Raw genomic sequence first — 13,096 nt, forward strand, 5'->3', positions numbered from 1 at the left:
ATGCAAGAGCCGAGGTTCTTGACCGCAGTGCCCTCTGCCAAGCAGACATCCTGAGGGGTTGCCTTGTAATTAATGCAGAGCAGGGTCCCTAAATCAGCTACAGGGTTATTGATAAAATATTGCGGTTCAGAAAATAATGGAAAATGTCTGAAAAGGACGGTTGCTAAGGACTTTTAGCCCTGTACTTTGAACTCTATGGAAGGAGCTGGCTCCTAACATTCCTGAAAAAAGTTACAGATAGGTAGCCGTGTTGGTCTGCCATAGTCAAAACAAAAAAATTCCTTCCAGTGGCACCTTAAAGACCAACTAAGTTAGTTCTTGGTATGAGCTTTCGTGTGCATGCACACTTCTTCAGATACACAGATTGTGTGTATCTGAAGAAGTGTACATGCACACGAAAGCTCATACCAAGAACTAACTTAGTTGGTCTTTAAGGTGCTACTGGAAGGAATTTTTTTGTTTTTATTCCTGAAAAAAGACTTTCGACCTGCATTCTCATTACCTGCCTCTTGAGGATTCAATGCAGCTGGCACCGACGTGGCACCCTCCAGATGTTTTGGGCTACCGTTCCCACTGGGGTGTTAATTCAAAACATCTGGGGGCACCAGGCTGGCAAACACTGGTTTAGTGTCTTCCCTTTTTAAACTGCTCCTTGTTTACGTCACTAAAGGAAACCTAAGCCTTGCCCAAACAAGGAGAGAGAACGTCAGCTGAGCGTAACTCGAGGATGTTAACTGTAGTAAGCGTGCAGCCACTTTTCTCTCTCTCTAAACGACACGTCAGAAAGGCCAAGGACTCGCCACCCAGCAAATCCCCACAACTGGTTCTGCACTGCCAAGTGAGTCCCATTCCCCTGCAGCAATCGCCCAAGGTGGAGGGGTTACCTGTACTGATGCACATGCCACAAAAAAAGAGCACCTTTGTGCTCTCTGTTCTGCAGCAACGAGCTTCAATAATCCAGTCTGGTGACGATGCCGTGGCCTTCAAGTCAGCCACCCACCGTGTCTTGGGATCCTTGCCTTGCACTGCTTCCAAAAAGAACCGCGGAGGAAATGGGAAATCTAACCTGATGGAGGATTATCAGCAAATGTTAATAAATGCATCATGCCTGCCGCTGGCCACACAATGCTGATTGGGACCAGGGTGGGGGCAGATGGGCGAAGGTGAGAGTACATGCTCTGGCCCCCCCTTTCTAGAGAGAAGAGAACATTTAAAACGGGGGTTGCCAACCTCTTGGGGCCAGCAAGCACACTGGGAATTTTGAGAAAGTGCCGTGAGCGCCAGATACAAAATGGCTGCTGTGGGGGTGTGGCCTAACACAAAATGGATTATTCACTTTCAATGGGTAGCATATGAGGTACTGGCAGGCACACTGGTGTGGTGGTGGGGAGCCCTGATTTTAAAAATCTGTAGCAGAAAGACAGGCAGTGGAGGGGACAAGTGGAGAGAGAGAGCCCAGTTGAACCATCCGACAGAAGTATTAATTGATGTATGTCTTGGGACAACTTGTGGTGCTGATGTTTATTTCACTTACCTCAAGTTTCTTTTAATAAAAAAAATTCCAACCATCAGATTGCATTGCGCTGTGAATTCCTTGACGCGGATTCCGTGTGTTCAGAGTGCAGCAGCTTCTGTCACAAACTAGATGCAAGAAATTGGCAATGCGTTAACTTCAGAGTCTCATGCAGCCTTTAACACCTGAGGCTCCCCCTCCAAGAAATCCGTCTCAGCATTTATGCCTCCTTCAGGAAAGATTACAGCCAGAGGTGGATCTACAGTGGTACCTTGGTTCTCAAACGCCTTGGTACTCAAACAACTTGGAACCCAAACACTGCAAACTCGGAAGTAAGTGTTCCGGTTTGCAAACATTTTTCGGAAGCTGAACGTGCTCCGTTTTGAGTGTTACGCTGAGGTCTGTCTGTTTTTGCTATTTATTTTGCGTTTTTGTTTTTGCGGCTCTTTTTTGTTTTGGTTTTGTGACTGTGTGGAACCCAGTTCAGCTACTGATTGATTGTGTGACTGCAGTACATTGTTTATTGCTTTCATTTTATGGATCAGTGGTCTCGTTAGATAGTAAAATTCATGTTAAATTGCTGTTTTAGGGGTTGTTTTTAAAAGTCTGGAACGGATTAATCCATTTTGCATTACTTTCTATGGGAAAGCGCGCCTTGGTTTTGGAACGGACTTCCGGAACCAAGGTACCACTGTACTAAAACTAATGAAACTGAAGTTTCCAGGCCCCTAATTCCAGAGGAACTCCAGAAGCAACTTAACATTTTGGGTGTAGTAGGCCTAATTTAAGTGGCATTGAATTGAGTATGGATATTTCAACAATCTAAAAGTTTGAGAGTCAGTAGCACAGATGTTGTAAAGGTGTGGTGATCTGTTGTGGAACAACCCCACTGAAGAAGATAACAGTGCTTACCCAGACCTCGTTACCAGTTGTGAACCCCCACCCCAAAATGTAGGTCTGCCACCGATTGCAACTACTCACAGTCAAGCACTCCATCGTTCCAGGAAGAATGGAAATGTACTCAATGGTGCACTATGACTGCCAATACTGAGGTCTCTGGGAACCCAAACTTTTCATTTACTCCAGGGTAAGTGTTTCCCCTCCAGATGTTGTCAAGACTCCAACGCCCGACAGCCCCAGCCATCAGAGCCGATGGGGAGTTGGGAGCCCAGCTGCAGATTTACAAAAAAAGGAAATGGCAAGTTCTTAGTCCATGCTGTCGCAGATAAAACACTTAGGGGAAACTATTGGTAAGAACACAGATTTTGGATCCCAAGCAGTAAGGACCTCTTGCAAGAAGAGCCCAACTGGATCACGGAGGCTAATCTAATCTGGCATTCTGTTCACAGACCGGCCAGCTAGATGCCTCTGGGGAGCCCATAAACAGCCCCCCTCTCATTCACAAGTGACCCCCACCAAACTGGTATTCAGAGTTGCACTGCCACCAGATACGGTGGTTATCATGGACTAGTATCCACAAGCAGCCTTATCCTCTGTGAATTTGTCTAATACCTTTTTAAAAGCCATCCAGGAGAGCAGCGATAGTTGAACAGGTTCCCGTAAGGAAATCGAGCCCCTGCCCTTTAGAAATCTCATCAGTCCGGGGTTATGCCAGAGCCCTTCACTTTGACATTCTAGTTTGCTATGGTTTTGTTTTTAAGAAAAGCTTATAAAAATGCTTTTCTCTTAGAAATCACAAAGCAGTTCATAATATACATAAAAGCTATTAAGACCAATAAAACAACTATTAAAACGTGCAGAGAGTGACATCTTGTTTTTAACAACCCTGTTTTGCTGCTTCTTGCAGACTAAAGTCATTGTGTGTGAGACGCTCACGTGTAGCTTTATTTATTTGTTTTACCTGCCCAACCTACACAAAATATGAAGTTCTGTATGCACTAACTTTCGGCTTTCTTTTTTTAAATTTAGCTTTATGCTCAAAGGACTGGGGGCATTAAATGCAGAATGTACATAAAAGTCGCAATATCCTGTACTGTGTACTCCCAACGGTCACAGATGTGTTGGATCAAACAAAACTCACCTCTTATCATTCAGGGAAAGGGCACAATTTCATCCATTAAAACAGTTTTACAAATGCCCCCTCCTCCTCTCTCTCTCTCTCACACACAGACATTTCTCCCCCACTGTTACTCAACTGAATTTAATTGCAGGTATAGCTAATGGAGCAGCTTCTCCCCTACTAGGCATACAAAAAGGGGTCCGTTTACTCCAAAACAGGCCCCTGTGAGATGTGTATTTTGAAACCCTACACATAATTTTAGATGAAATGGTGTTAAATCCAATCAAATTAGCACAACAGATTCAATTCTGTGTGTTTGCTCTCACATAACCAATATAAGATTTGGAGAGGAAGAATAGGTACGTACATAACAGATATAGAGAGATATATGCATCTGTGTGTATCGTGTGTGCTTAAATACATTAATCGATTTAACAAACTTAATAAAAGGGTGGAGAGAGAGAGTACCCCTACTGAACCCTGGAAATGCATATTTAAACACTTTAGCCTTAAAAAAAAATCTACATATTAAAAATGCCCGGAAGGGTTACCTCCAAAGCGGCAAAAGCTTTCAAAAGCTGGCAGATCAAAGTGCTATCATCTTTTAATTTAAACCTTTTGTTGCTTCAACGGTCTTAAGAGGGATGAAGAGAAAAAGATCAAAATAAAAACTGAAACAAAAAACCGACGGCTTTGTAGCCACATTTCCCCCCCCCCCATTCCGTTTTCCTCCCATATTTCTCCCCCCATCCCTGCCCGCCCCCACAAACCTCCTTGTTCGAGTCCCTTCTCTCAATTTAGGCCGCAAAACAGGTCAGCTCCATTACCGAACAGCCTTCCCACAAATATTTAAAACAAATTGAATTGCACACCCAATACCCTTCACAATTACGGCAGCCACAATAACTAAATTAGCAATTCAACAAAATAATTGGAAATGCGATTCTCGCTATTCCGCCGCTTCCCCCCGGGCTTTTGCTGATCTGGGGGAGGGAGGGGGGGAACTCTGCTTTACTAATTCAGAAGCTAATTAGAGCCACACTTGTAAATGAAGTTGTTTGTCTGAAAGTTGAAATTCTGTGTGGTTTTATTTTCGGGAGGGGGGAGGGACAGCGAGGGCGTATCATTTCTGCTACACTCACCTCCTGTTTTTTGTTTGTTTTTTTTTAAAAAAAATAAATCAGGGCCGGGTTATCTGTTGTTGTCCTATTTTTTTTTTAAGCTAATTAACAGAGGTATCACATATGGCTAAAGAATTTAGATTCTGTTGGGAAATTCGGGATAGCTGTTAATTGATGGCATTAAGGAGAAATATTTGCAGGAAAGCCTATTGTGTGGTTGCCCTTTTCTCGCAAATGCAGTTTAGCCTCCCGCTCTGCGTTCAGCCAAGACCTCCGGCACCAAGAAAAAGTGTGTCCTTGGGAGTTTCGGTCACTGGGATTTGATTCTCCTACAGGCAGGCAAAGTGGACAGATCCTCTGGGAGTGATGAATCACTCTTTGGGAAGGGCCAGTGGCGTAGCATGGGGGGCGCAGGGGGGGCCGGCCGCACCGGGCGCAACATCTGGGGGGGCGCGCGCTCGCACTCGCAGCTCTCTGCCCCCTGCTAAAATCCACAGGTTAGGGGGCCTTGCCCCGGGTGCTGACAACCCACGCTACACCACTGGGAAGGGCCACAGCTCAGTGGCAGAGAATCTGCCTTGCCCACAAAAGGTCCCAAATTCAATCCCTGGCATCTCCAGCTAGGACTGGGATTTATTTTATTTTTTTCTGAAATCCTGTACAGCCGCTGTCAATCAGTGTGGGCTCTAGGGAGCTGGGTGGAATTGGACTCCGCCCCAGCCAGCAGGGCCAATGGCCAAGCACGATAGGGAGCTGCTGAGAGCCTGTCAACACCCATAGGACACCAGATTCTCCACCACCATTTTAATAGCAAGCATATGCTGCTGGAAAGGAGGGACAGATTTGTGTGTTTCGTGTTAAAAAAAACACCCTTTGCTTAAGGTGACATCATCATCATCATCACCACCACATCATATATTATTATTATTATTATTATTATTATTATTATTATTATTATTATTATTATTATTATTTTATTTGTACCCTGTCCATCTGGCTGGGTTTTCCCAGCCACTCTGGGCAGCTTCCAACAAAGATTAAAAATACATTAAAATGTCACACATTAAGAACTTCCCTGAACAGGGCTGCCTTCCGATGTCTTCTAAATGTCAGGTAGTTGTTTATCTCTTTGACATCTGAAGGGAGGGTGCTCCACAGGGCGGGTACCACTACTGAGAAGGCCTCTGGGTTCCCTGTAGCTTTGCTTCTTGTAGCAAGGGAACCGCCAGAAGGCCCTTGGTGCTGGACCTCAGTGTCCGGCCGGAACAATGGAGGTGGAGACGCTTCTTCAGGTATACTGGGCCAAGGCCTTCTAGGGCTTTAAAGGTCAGCACCAACACTGGAAAAGAAAGCGCCTTTTTGAAACCGTGAAGCATTTATTAAGTACACACAAGTCTTGTGCCCACATAGGACTGCATCTTATTTTTCTCTCTCTCCTGCACACAAGATGGAGAGAAATTAAGGAAAGTAAAGGACCCCTGGACGGTTAAGTCCAGTCAAAGGCGACTATGGGGAGCAGCACTCATCTTGCTTCCAGGCTGAGGGAGCTGGCGCTTGTCCACAGTTTTCCTGGTCATGTGGCCAGCATGACTAAATCCCTTCTGGCACAATGGAACACCATGGAAATGCCGTTTACCGTCCCGCTGCAGTGGTACCTATTTATCTACTTGCACTGGTGTGCTTTCGAACTGCTAGGTTGGCAGGAGCAGGGACAGAGCAACAGGAGCTCACCCTGTTGCGGGGATTCGAACCGCTGACCTTCTGATCGGCAAAGCCCAACAGGCTCAGTGATTTGGACCACAGTGCCAGAAATTAGCCACAGTCAGACAGCAAGACCTGCCACTGGAAGCAGAGCTGGTTAACTTCTGGGGCTGCCAAACCAGACACTTTGGAGAGGGGGCTGGCGACAGGATCCAGCGCTGGGAGTTACATGAACAAGCTCAGATCTCCGCTGTTTGTCCTGGAAACAGACCATTCCTGCCCCCCTACCGGTGGAGAGCACAAGAGAACCAACCTCAGTGGATGAAACCAGGTCGAGTCCCAGCTGAAGCCTCCTTGCCTGTGTTCCCCAGGTATCGCACCACCCAGGTAAGGGGGGAAAGATTGAAAGCCTGCCAGGACGCTGATAAGTAAAGATTCAAGGGTACCATTGGCAAGACTTTGAATTTCTCTTCTCCCGACCGCCCTACCTTCCGCTTATCTCTTCGAACAATACGAAATAAGCATTTTCAGCATTTTAAGAGCTTCCATGCTCGCCTTTTAATATGCCTGCAAAGAAACTCAGAAGCATCAGGAGGTAACTTTAAGACACTTGTGTCAAACAGAGAAGCAAGCATCACACACACACACAACCTCAGCGAACCACAGCAAGGAAAACCCTATGCCAAGAAGAGGTGCCAAACTAGCAAATTCCCTATTCTCAGCCACAATAGCAGCAAGGATTTATAAATAATACTTTTACTTGGGAGAGAGGGCTCCAAGCACAAAACAAGGATTCTTTCTGTAATCCTCTCAAGAACGCCCATGCTGCAGGCTGAGGGACTGAGGCTGGCAGGCGGCTGCTTGCCTAAAGTCTAGAAAACAAACATGGAAGAATGTAAATGCACCAGAAAAATGAGAGAGGAAAAGTATTTCCCTTCCCCAACTTCTGATATTTGCCTATGGGTGCCTAATGAGTTCAGGGCCAGATGAAATTTGGACTGAAAATCCCTTGGCCCAAATTGGGAGGATCTGTTCCATAGTAGGACTGGTTCCCCACCAGCTTCCGTTTCAATCTTAAAGCTGCAAATATGGACTTTGCGCTGTCAGGGTGGGGCGGGGCATTTCCACAGGGCTAGATCCCACATCGCTCAGGACCCATGAGCTGGATGGAATCAGGAGCTTCAAAGGTGCCTTCTCTTCCATGCTGACACTGTGTCCATTGTTCATTGATGGGCGATGCTAACAACAAAGGTCCGTATAGTAAAAGCTATGGTTTTCCCAGTAGTGATGTATGGAAGTGAGAGCTGGACCATAAAGAACGCTGATCGCCGAAGAATTGATGCTTTTGAATTATGGTGCTGGAGGAGACTCTTGAGAGTCCCATGGACTGCAAGAAGATCAAACTGATCCATTCTTAAGGAAATCAGCCCTGAGTGCTCACTGGAAGGACAGATCCTGAAGCTGAGGCTCCAATACTTTGGCCACCTCATGAGAAGAGAAGACTCCCTGGAAAAGACCCTGGTGCTGGGAAAGATGGAGGGCACAAGGAGAAGGGGACGACAGAGGACGAGATGGTTGGATAATGTTCTCGAAGATACCAGCATGAGTTTGACCATACTGTGGGAGGCAGTGGGAGACAGGAGTGCCTGGCATGCTCTGGTCCATGGGGTCACAAAGAGTCGGACACAACTAAATGACTAAACAACAACAACAACAACTGTAGAGCTCAAAGGGACCACAAGGGTCATCTGGTCCAACCCTCCTGCAATGCAGGAAACTTCTGCCCAACGTGGGGCTCAATTGCAGCTCAATACTGTCCTCACTGACTGGCAGCAGCTCTCCAGGGTTTTCAGAAAGCCCTGGTTGGAGATGTCAGGGACTGAACTTGAAATCACTGAGCTATGGCCTTTGCTTATTCTGTTAAAAGCTAGGAATCTTCCCCCTGCCCCCACATTTTTGAAGTTCCCCACTTCTAAGCTATTTTGTGGTTTTTTTGTGCTGTGAATCACCCTGAGATCTACGAGACTAGGGCGGTATACAGTGGTACCTCAGGTTAAGAACTTAATTCGCTCTGGAGGTCCGTTCTTAACCTGAAACTGTTGTTAACCTGAGGTACAATTTCTGTTCTGCACAATTTCTGTTCTCATCCTGAAGCAAAGTTCTTAACCCGAGGTACTATTTCTGGGTTAGCGGAGTCTGTTACCTGAAACATCTGTAACCTGAAGCATCTGTACCGCTGTACACATTTAATTAATTAATTAATTAATTAATAATCTCATCTGATAAGTTTCACACATGTGGAGAGGCCCCACTCTCATCTCTCAACACCTTTTATCATTCAATGGCTCACAACTGAACAGGGGGAAAACAAAAACCTTTGTGCTTCAGAGATGCCTGATGATAGCAGGGCTTTCCTTGAGCCTTTATTGTTTTATTCTTTTGTAAACCACTTTGAAGCTTTTTTTTTTTTACAATCAAGTGGCCTGTGGTTTCTATGAAAATAAATAAATAAATAAGTAAATAAATAAATAAATAAATAAGCAAGCAAGCAAGCCCCATAGTTTCCTTAAGAGGAAAAAGCTAAGAGAGGGGACAGAGGAACAAAATGAAAGCAACAACTTTAAAACAAAGATTATTCTATTTAAAAAAAACAAAAACAAATGGTAAATCCTTTCCAAAGGATCAAAAAACACCCATATATGGCAGACTGGAGATCTGAGGCCGTGAGGCGGCTGTTTGGTTAAGGCTAAGGAAACAAACACACAAGAGTGCTCACATGGCACCATATTGACATCAAGGCAAGTCTTCCTGGGAAGCAGCATTCCACAGTTGGGGTGTCACCACAAAGCAGGCCCTGCCTGGGGTTACCACCCTCTCGCTGCACCTCAAATGGCACCCTTTTCATGGGGGGTGCGAGTGGGGTGCTGGGGACTGACCCTAAGCCCTTCTGGGTGCAAAAGCACCTGCCCTATCGCTGAGCCCTCCAGTTTTAACGCAGAGTGGTGGCCTTGCTTATTAAACGGGTTGTTATCTCATCTGTCCTTCAATATCTCCAAAAGGCACCTAAGCAAAGATGGTGATAATATGCAAATGTCTTTAAATTTAAATTGATTCATTAAAATCAATGCACTGGTTAAAAAGAAGGGCAATTAATCAGCTAAAATTCTTTAATTGGTTGACAGCTCTACTTCATTATCCACTGTGTATAACCAGTGATTATAGATATAGATTGTGTGTCTGTGTGTGATATTGCTGAAAACACACACACACAAAGCTGCCAAAACACAGAAAAACCCCAAGTCTCTCTCTCTCTCTCTCTCTCTCTCTCTCTCTCTCTCTCTCTCTCTCACACACACACACACACACACACAAATTCAAAACCAGTACAGTACTGAGTATTTGTGTGTTTTAATCTGGGACCTTCTGCACGCAAAGCAGATGCTGTAGGCATGGAGCTACACTTCACCCCATTGCAGAATCATGGAATTGTATGAGTTTGAAGGGACCCAGAGGCTCATCCAGCTCAACCCCTGCAATGCAGGGGACTCAACTAAAGCATCTGTGATAAATGGTCATCGACCTGCTGCTTGAAAACCTGCAAGGAAGGAGAAACCACCACCTCCCAAGGGAGACCGCTCCATTGTTGAACAGCTCTTATGGTCCGAAAGTTATTCCTGATGTTTAGCCGGAATCTCCTTTCTTGTAGCTTGAAGCCACTGGTTCGAGTCCTACTCTATGAAGTTTGAGAAAAGAAGTTTGCTCCATCTTCCATGTGACAGCCCTATATATATGTGAAGACTGGTATCTCAGTCTCTTCTTTTCCAGGCTGAACATACTTGTTATGTCGGAGATGTCGTTGGGCTGGGCTTCCAACAGCCCCAGTTGGGGGTCAAGGATGACTGGAGTTGCAGCCTGGCAACATCTTGCAGGCCACAGACTTCCCAGCCCTGAGTTCAGTTCTTACAAGAGAAAAGAGAGGAATATGGGTGTGACACAGTCCACGTTGAAATCAACAGGCTTGGGGGTTATTTTGTTTATTCAATTTACATGCCGCCCTTCATTGTTTGCAAGATGGCGCAGGGAAGAGATTCCAAAAGCCTTCACTTGAAAACATGGTCCTACTCCTGAGGTCTGCCTGACTTGGCAGAAGAAAAGATGCGAGGCTGGGAGACAGTATTAAAAGAGATGGTCTTAAAAACTGGGTGTTTTGTAAACAATAGGAAGAGTTAAGGAGGAATTGTGTCTCGAAGTAAATTCGATAAATAAAACCATTCACCGGCCCCAGCTACTGGAACTTTGGGAAATGAACACTGACATGTCTCCCTGGGTTCTAGGAAGATGTTGTTATTTCCTAAAACCCAGGGAGACAGGATGATGTTGTTGATATGCCTCCCATCTGGTTGGGTTGCCCCAGTCACACTGGGCAGCTTCCAACAAATTAAAAACATTAAGCCCAGTAAAACATCCAACATTAAAAACTGCCCATATACTTATTCAGAAAGCTGGTCTACCTTTCTCAGATGCTGTCTACACTGACTGGCAGCAGATTTCAGATGGGGACAATTCCCAGTCTTACCTGGTGATGGAACCTGGGACCTTCTGCATGCAAAGTGCTCAACGACTGATCTTTGGTGCTTTTCCTGCCATTACTCGACACCATTTTGCATCATGTGCTTCTCTCTTCTCCTCGTCCAACAGTACCCATCTAAAGTCTCGCGTCCAACCCCAAAACAGCTGGCTGCAACCTAATTTCACACCCCAGTTCTTAGCTTTACCACTTATAGTTTTAGCAAAAGGATAGACCATGACTCTCAAAAACCTTCCCAGGGTTGGGGGGGGCATGCAACTAAATTCAAGAATAGAAATATGACAAACTCTGAAGGGGTCCACAGAATTGTTGTTGTTGTTGTTTTAAAAGAAGTTTATGCCAGGCAAATTTTGACTCTTCGGAAAGCTGGAGTAAATGGGAAGCAGTGGAGGGGGGGGAGGAAGCGGGCAAAAATCAATGTCCTTCTCTAAGATCTACAGCTCCGGCTTTGCTGCAAATGCACATAAAGATTTATTCATCCATGCTACATACATTTTCTAAGACAAAAGTCAATACTCACCTTGACACAGATACTTTCTGCACCCTAGAGGGGGCGGGGTGGGAAAAAATCTTCGATTTTCTGATGGGGATAACCGTCCTCGTTCCGCCACTTGGAGAGCCCACGTTAAGATAGAATTCACACTGTCATTTCATTTCCTGAAAGTAGCTTTTTGCAACAAGCGCACACAATTTTTAATTTTTTTTAAATTTAGGGTTACCATCTGGGGCAGAGGGTATCTCTGTAGGAGCAAAATCCAGCTCTGTCAATATACCACCTTTCTTCACATTAAAAAACAAACAAAAACTAGCAAAGTTTCTAGTCCATATGCCTGTAAAAAAGGAAGAAAAAAGGGGGTGTCCTGTTTTAGCTCAAGTCACAACTAGAATTACAGAAAATAACTGAGCTTCATTGCATCGGAGTGGCCACACAGCAGAAATGGAGGGGGTTGTTCTAATTATTATTTTTTAAAGAATGGTGGCACCGTCAGGTGGGAGCAGACACCCAGAGGCCCACACAGCAGAATGAGCAGGAGGGGGCCCAGAATCCAGAAGGGCTGGCTTACTATGGTTTGAAGTGAAGTGATTAATATACCTTACCGTCTAAAGAACTGGCCTAAGTCTAAAATTGCCTGAGTGCACCACTGTCCCAAAGGCTCAAGGCAGACAGAAACATTTAAAGCTGCAAAACATACAACAGAACCCACAATTTTAAAATGCCAACCTGTCCCAAGTTCTGCTTGGCTTTCAAAAACAACCCCGCCGCCTCACAAAAATTGCTAAGGAAGCAGCAAAGGCCCCTTTCTAAACAACAAGTGGGAGAGTGGACACCTTCGTACCCTCTTGCCTTTTCTGAATCTTGTCAAAGCATCACTTTCACACAGGCATGTCCAAAGGTACAAGGCAGGCAACACAACTTATCAAATCTCTATCGAAATGAAGGAGATAATTAATTGTTTCAGTCTTTAGCAGCTAGAAAGAAAATCAAAGGGTCTTTCAACTGGCTTCATTTTCAAGCTTCCCCCTTCCTGCCTTTTTTTTAATACAATGAAGAGGACTAGAAACCCTTCCCTCCCTTTTAAACGAGAACCTCCTCCTTTATTCACTGTGGCTCTAACGGAATCCCTCAAGCTTCAGGGATGTGGACGAGGATCAGGAAGGGCAGAATGGCAATGAGATTGGAACTAGCTGGTACACGGGTAGGCAACCTAAGGCCCAGGGACCAGATCCAGCCCAATCACCTTCTCGGACGGTCCGGGAATCAGCGTGTTTTTACATGAGTAGAATGTGTGCTTTTATTTAAAATGCATCTCTGGGTTATTTGTGGGGCATAGGAATTCGTTCATTCCCCCTCCCCCCCAAAATAGTCCGGCCCCCCACAAGGTCTGAGGGGCAGTGGACCGGCCCCCTGCTGAAAAAGTTTGCTTACCCCTGAGCTGGTAGATATAAGCTCTATCCAATTAGATTTCAGCTACTCCTCAATAAACACAAGGTGATGTCATCACACTGTTGTAGTTTTTAGCCATGTCTTACCTGTCTTCATTTTAGGCTTAAAAAACAAAACAAAAATCAAATAAACAATACAGAAGTACCATAATACTGTCAGCTGCCATCAACACCGTTTGGTGGGAAGGAGGAGTATACTGCCTTGAGAA

At 45.2% G+C, this 13,096-nt stretch overlaps 1 long non-coding RNA gene across 1 annotated transcript; it reads right to left on the reverse strand.

Moving 5' to 3' along the window:
* Positions 1-470: 470 nt before the first annotated feature.
* Positions 471-12,681, reverse strand: LOC309358034. The gene is made up of 5 exons (XR_014163292.1): positions 12,281-12,681; positions 11,464-11,773; positions 10,192-10,302; positions 7,116-7,227; positions 471-1,631 (listed from the first exon to the last, which is right to left on the reverse strand). It is a non-coding gene; the product is annotated as an uncharacterized lncRNA (long non-coding RNA).
* Positions 12,682-13,096: the final 415 nt, after the last annotated feature.

The sequence above is a fragment of the Podarcis melisellensis genome (assembly GCF_964234715.1).
Source record: "Podarcis melisellensis genome assembly, chromosome: 15".
Lineage (NCBI taxonomy): Eukaryota > Metazoa > Chordata > Lepidosauria > Squamata > Lacertidae > Podarcis > Podarcis melisellensis.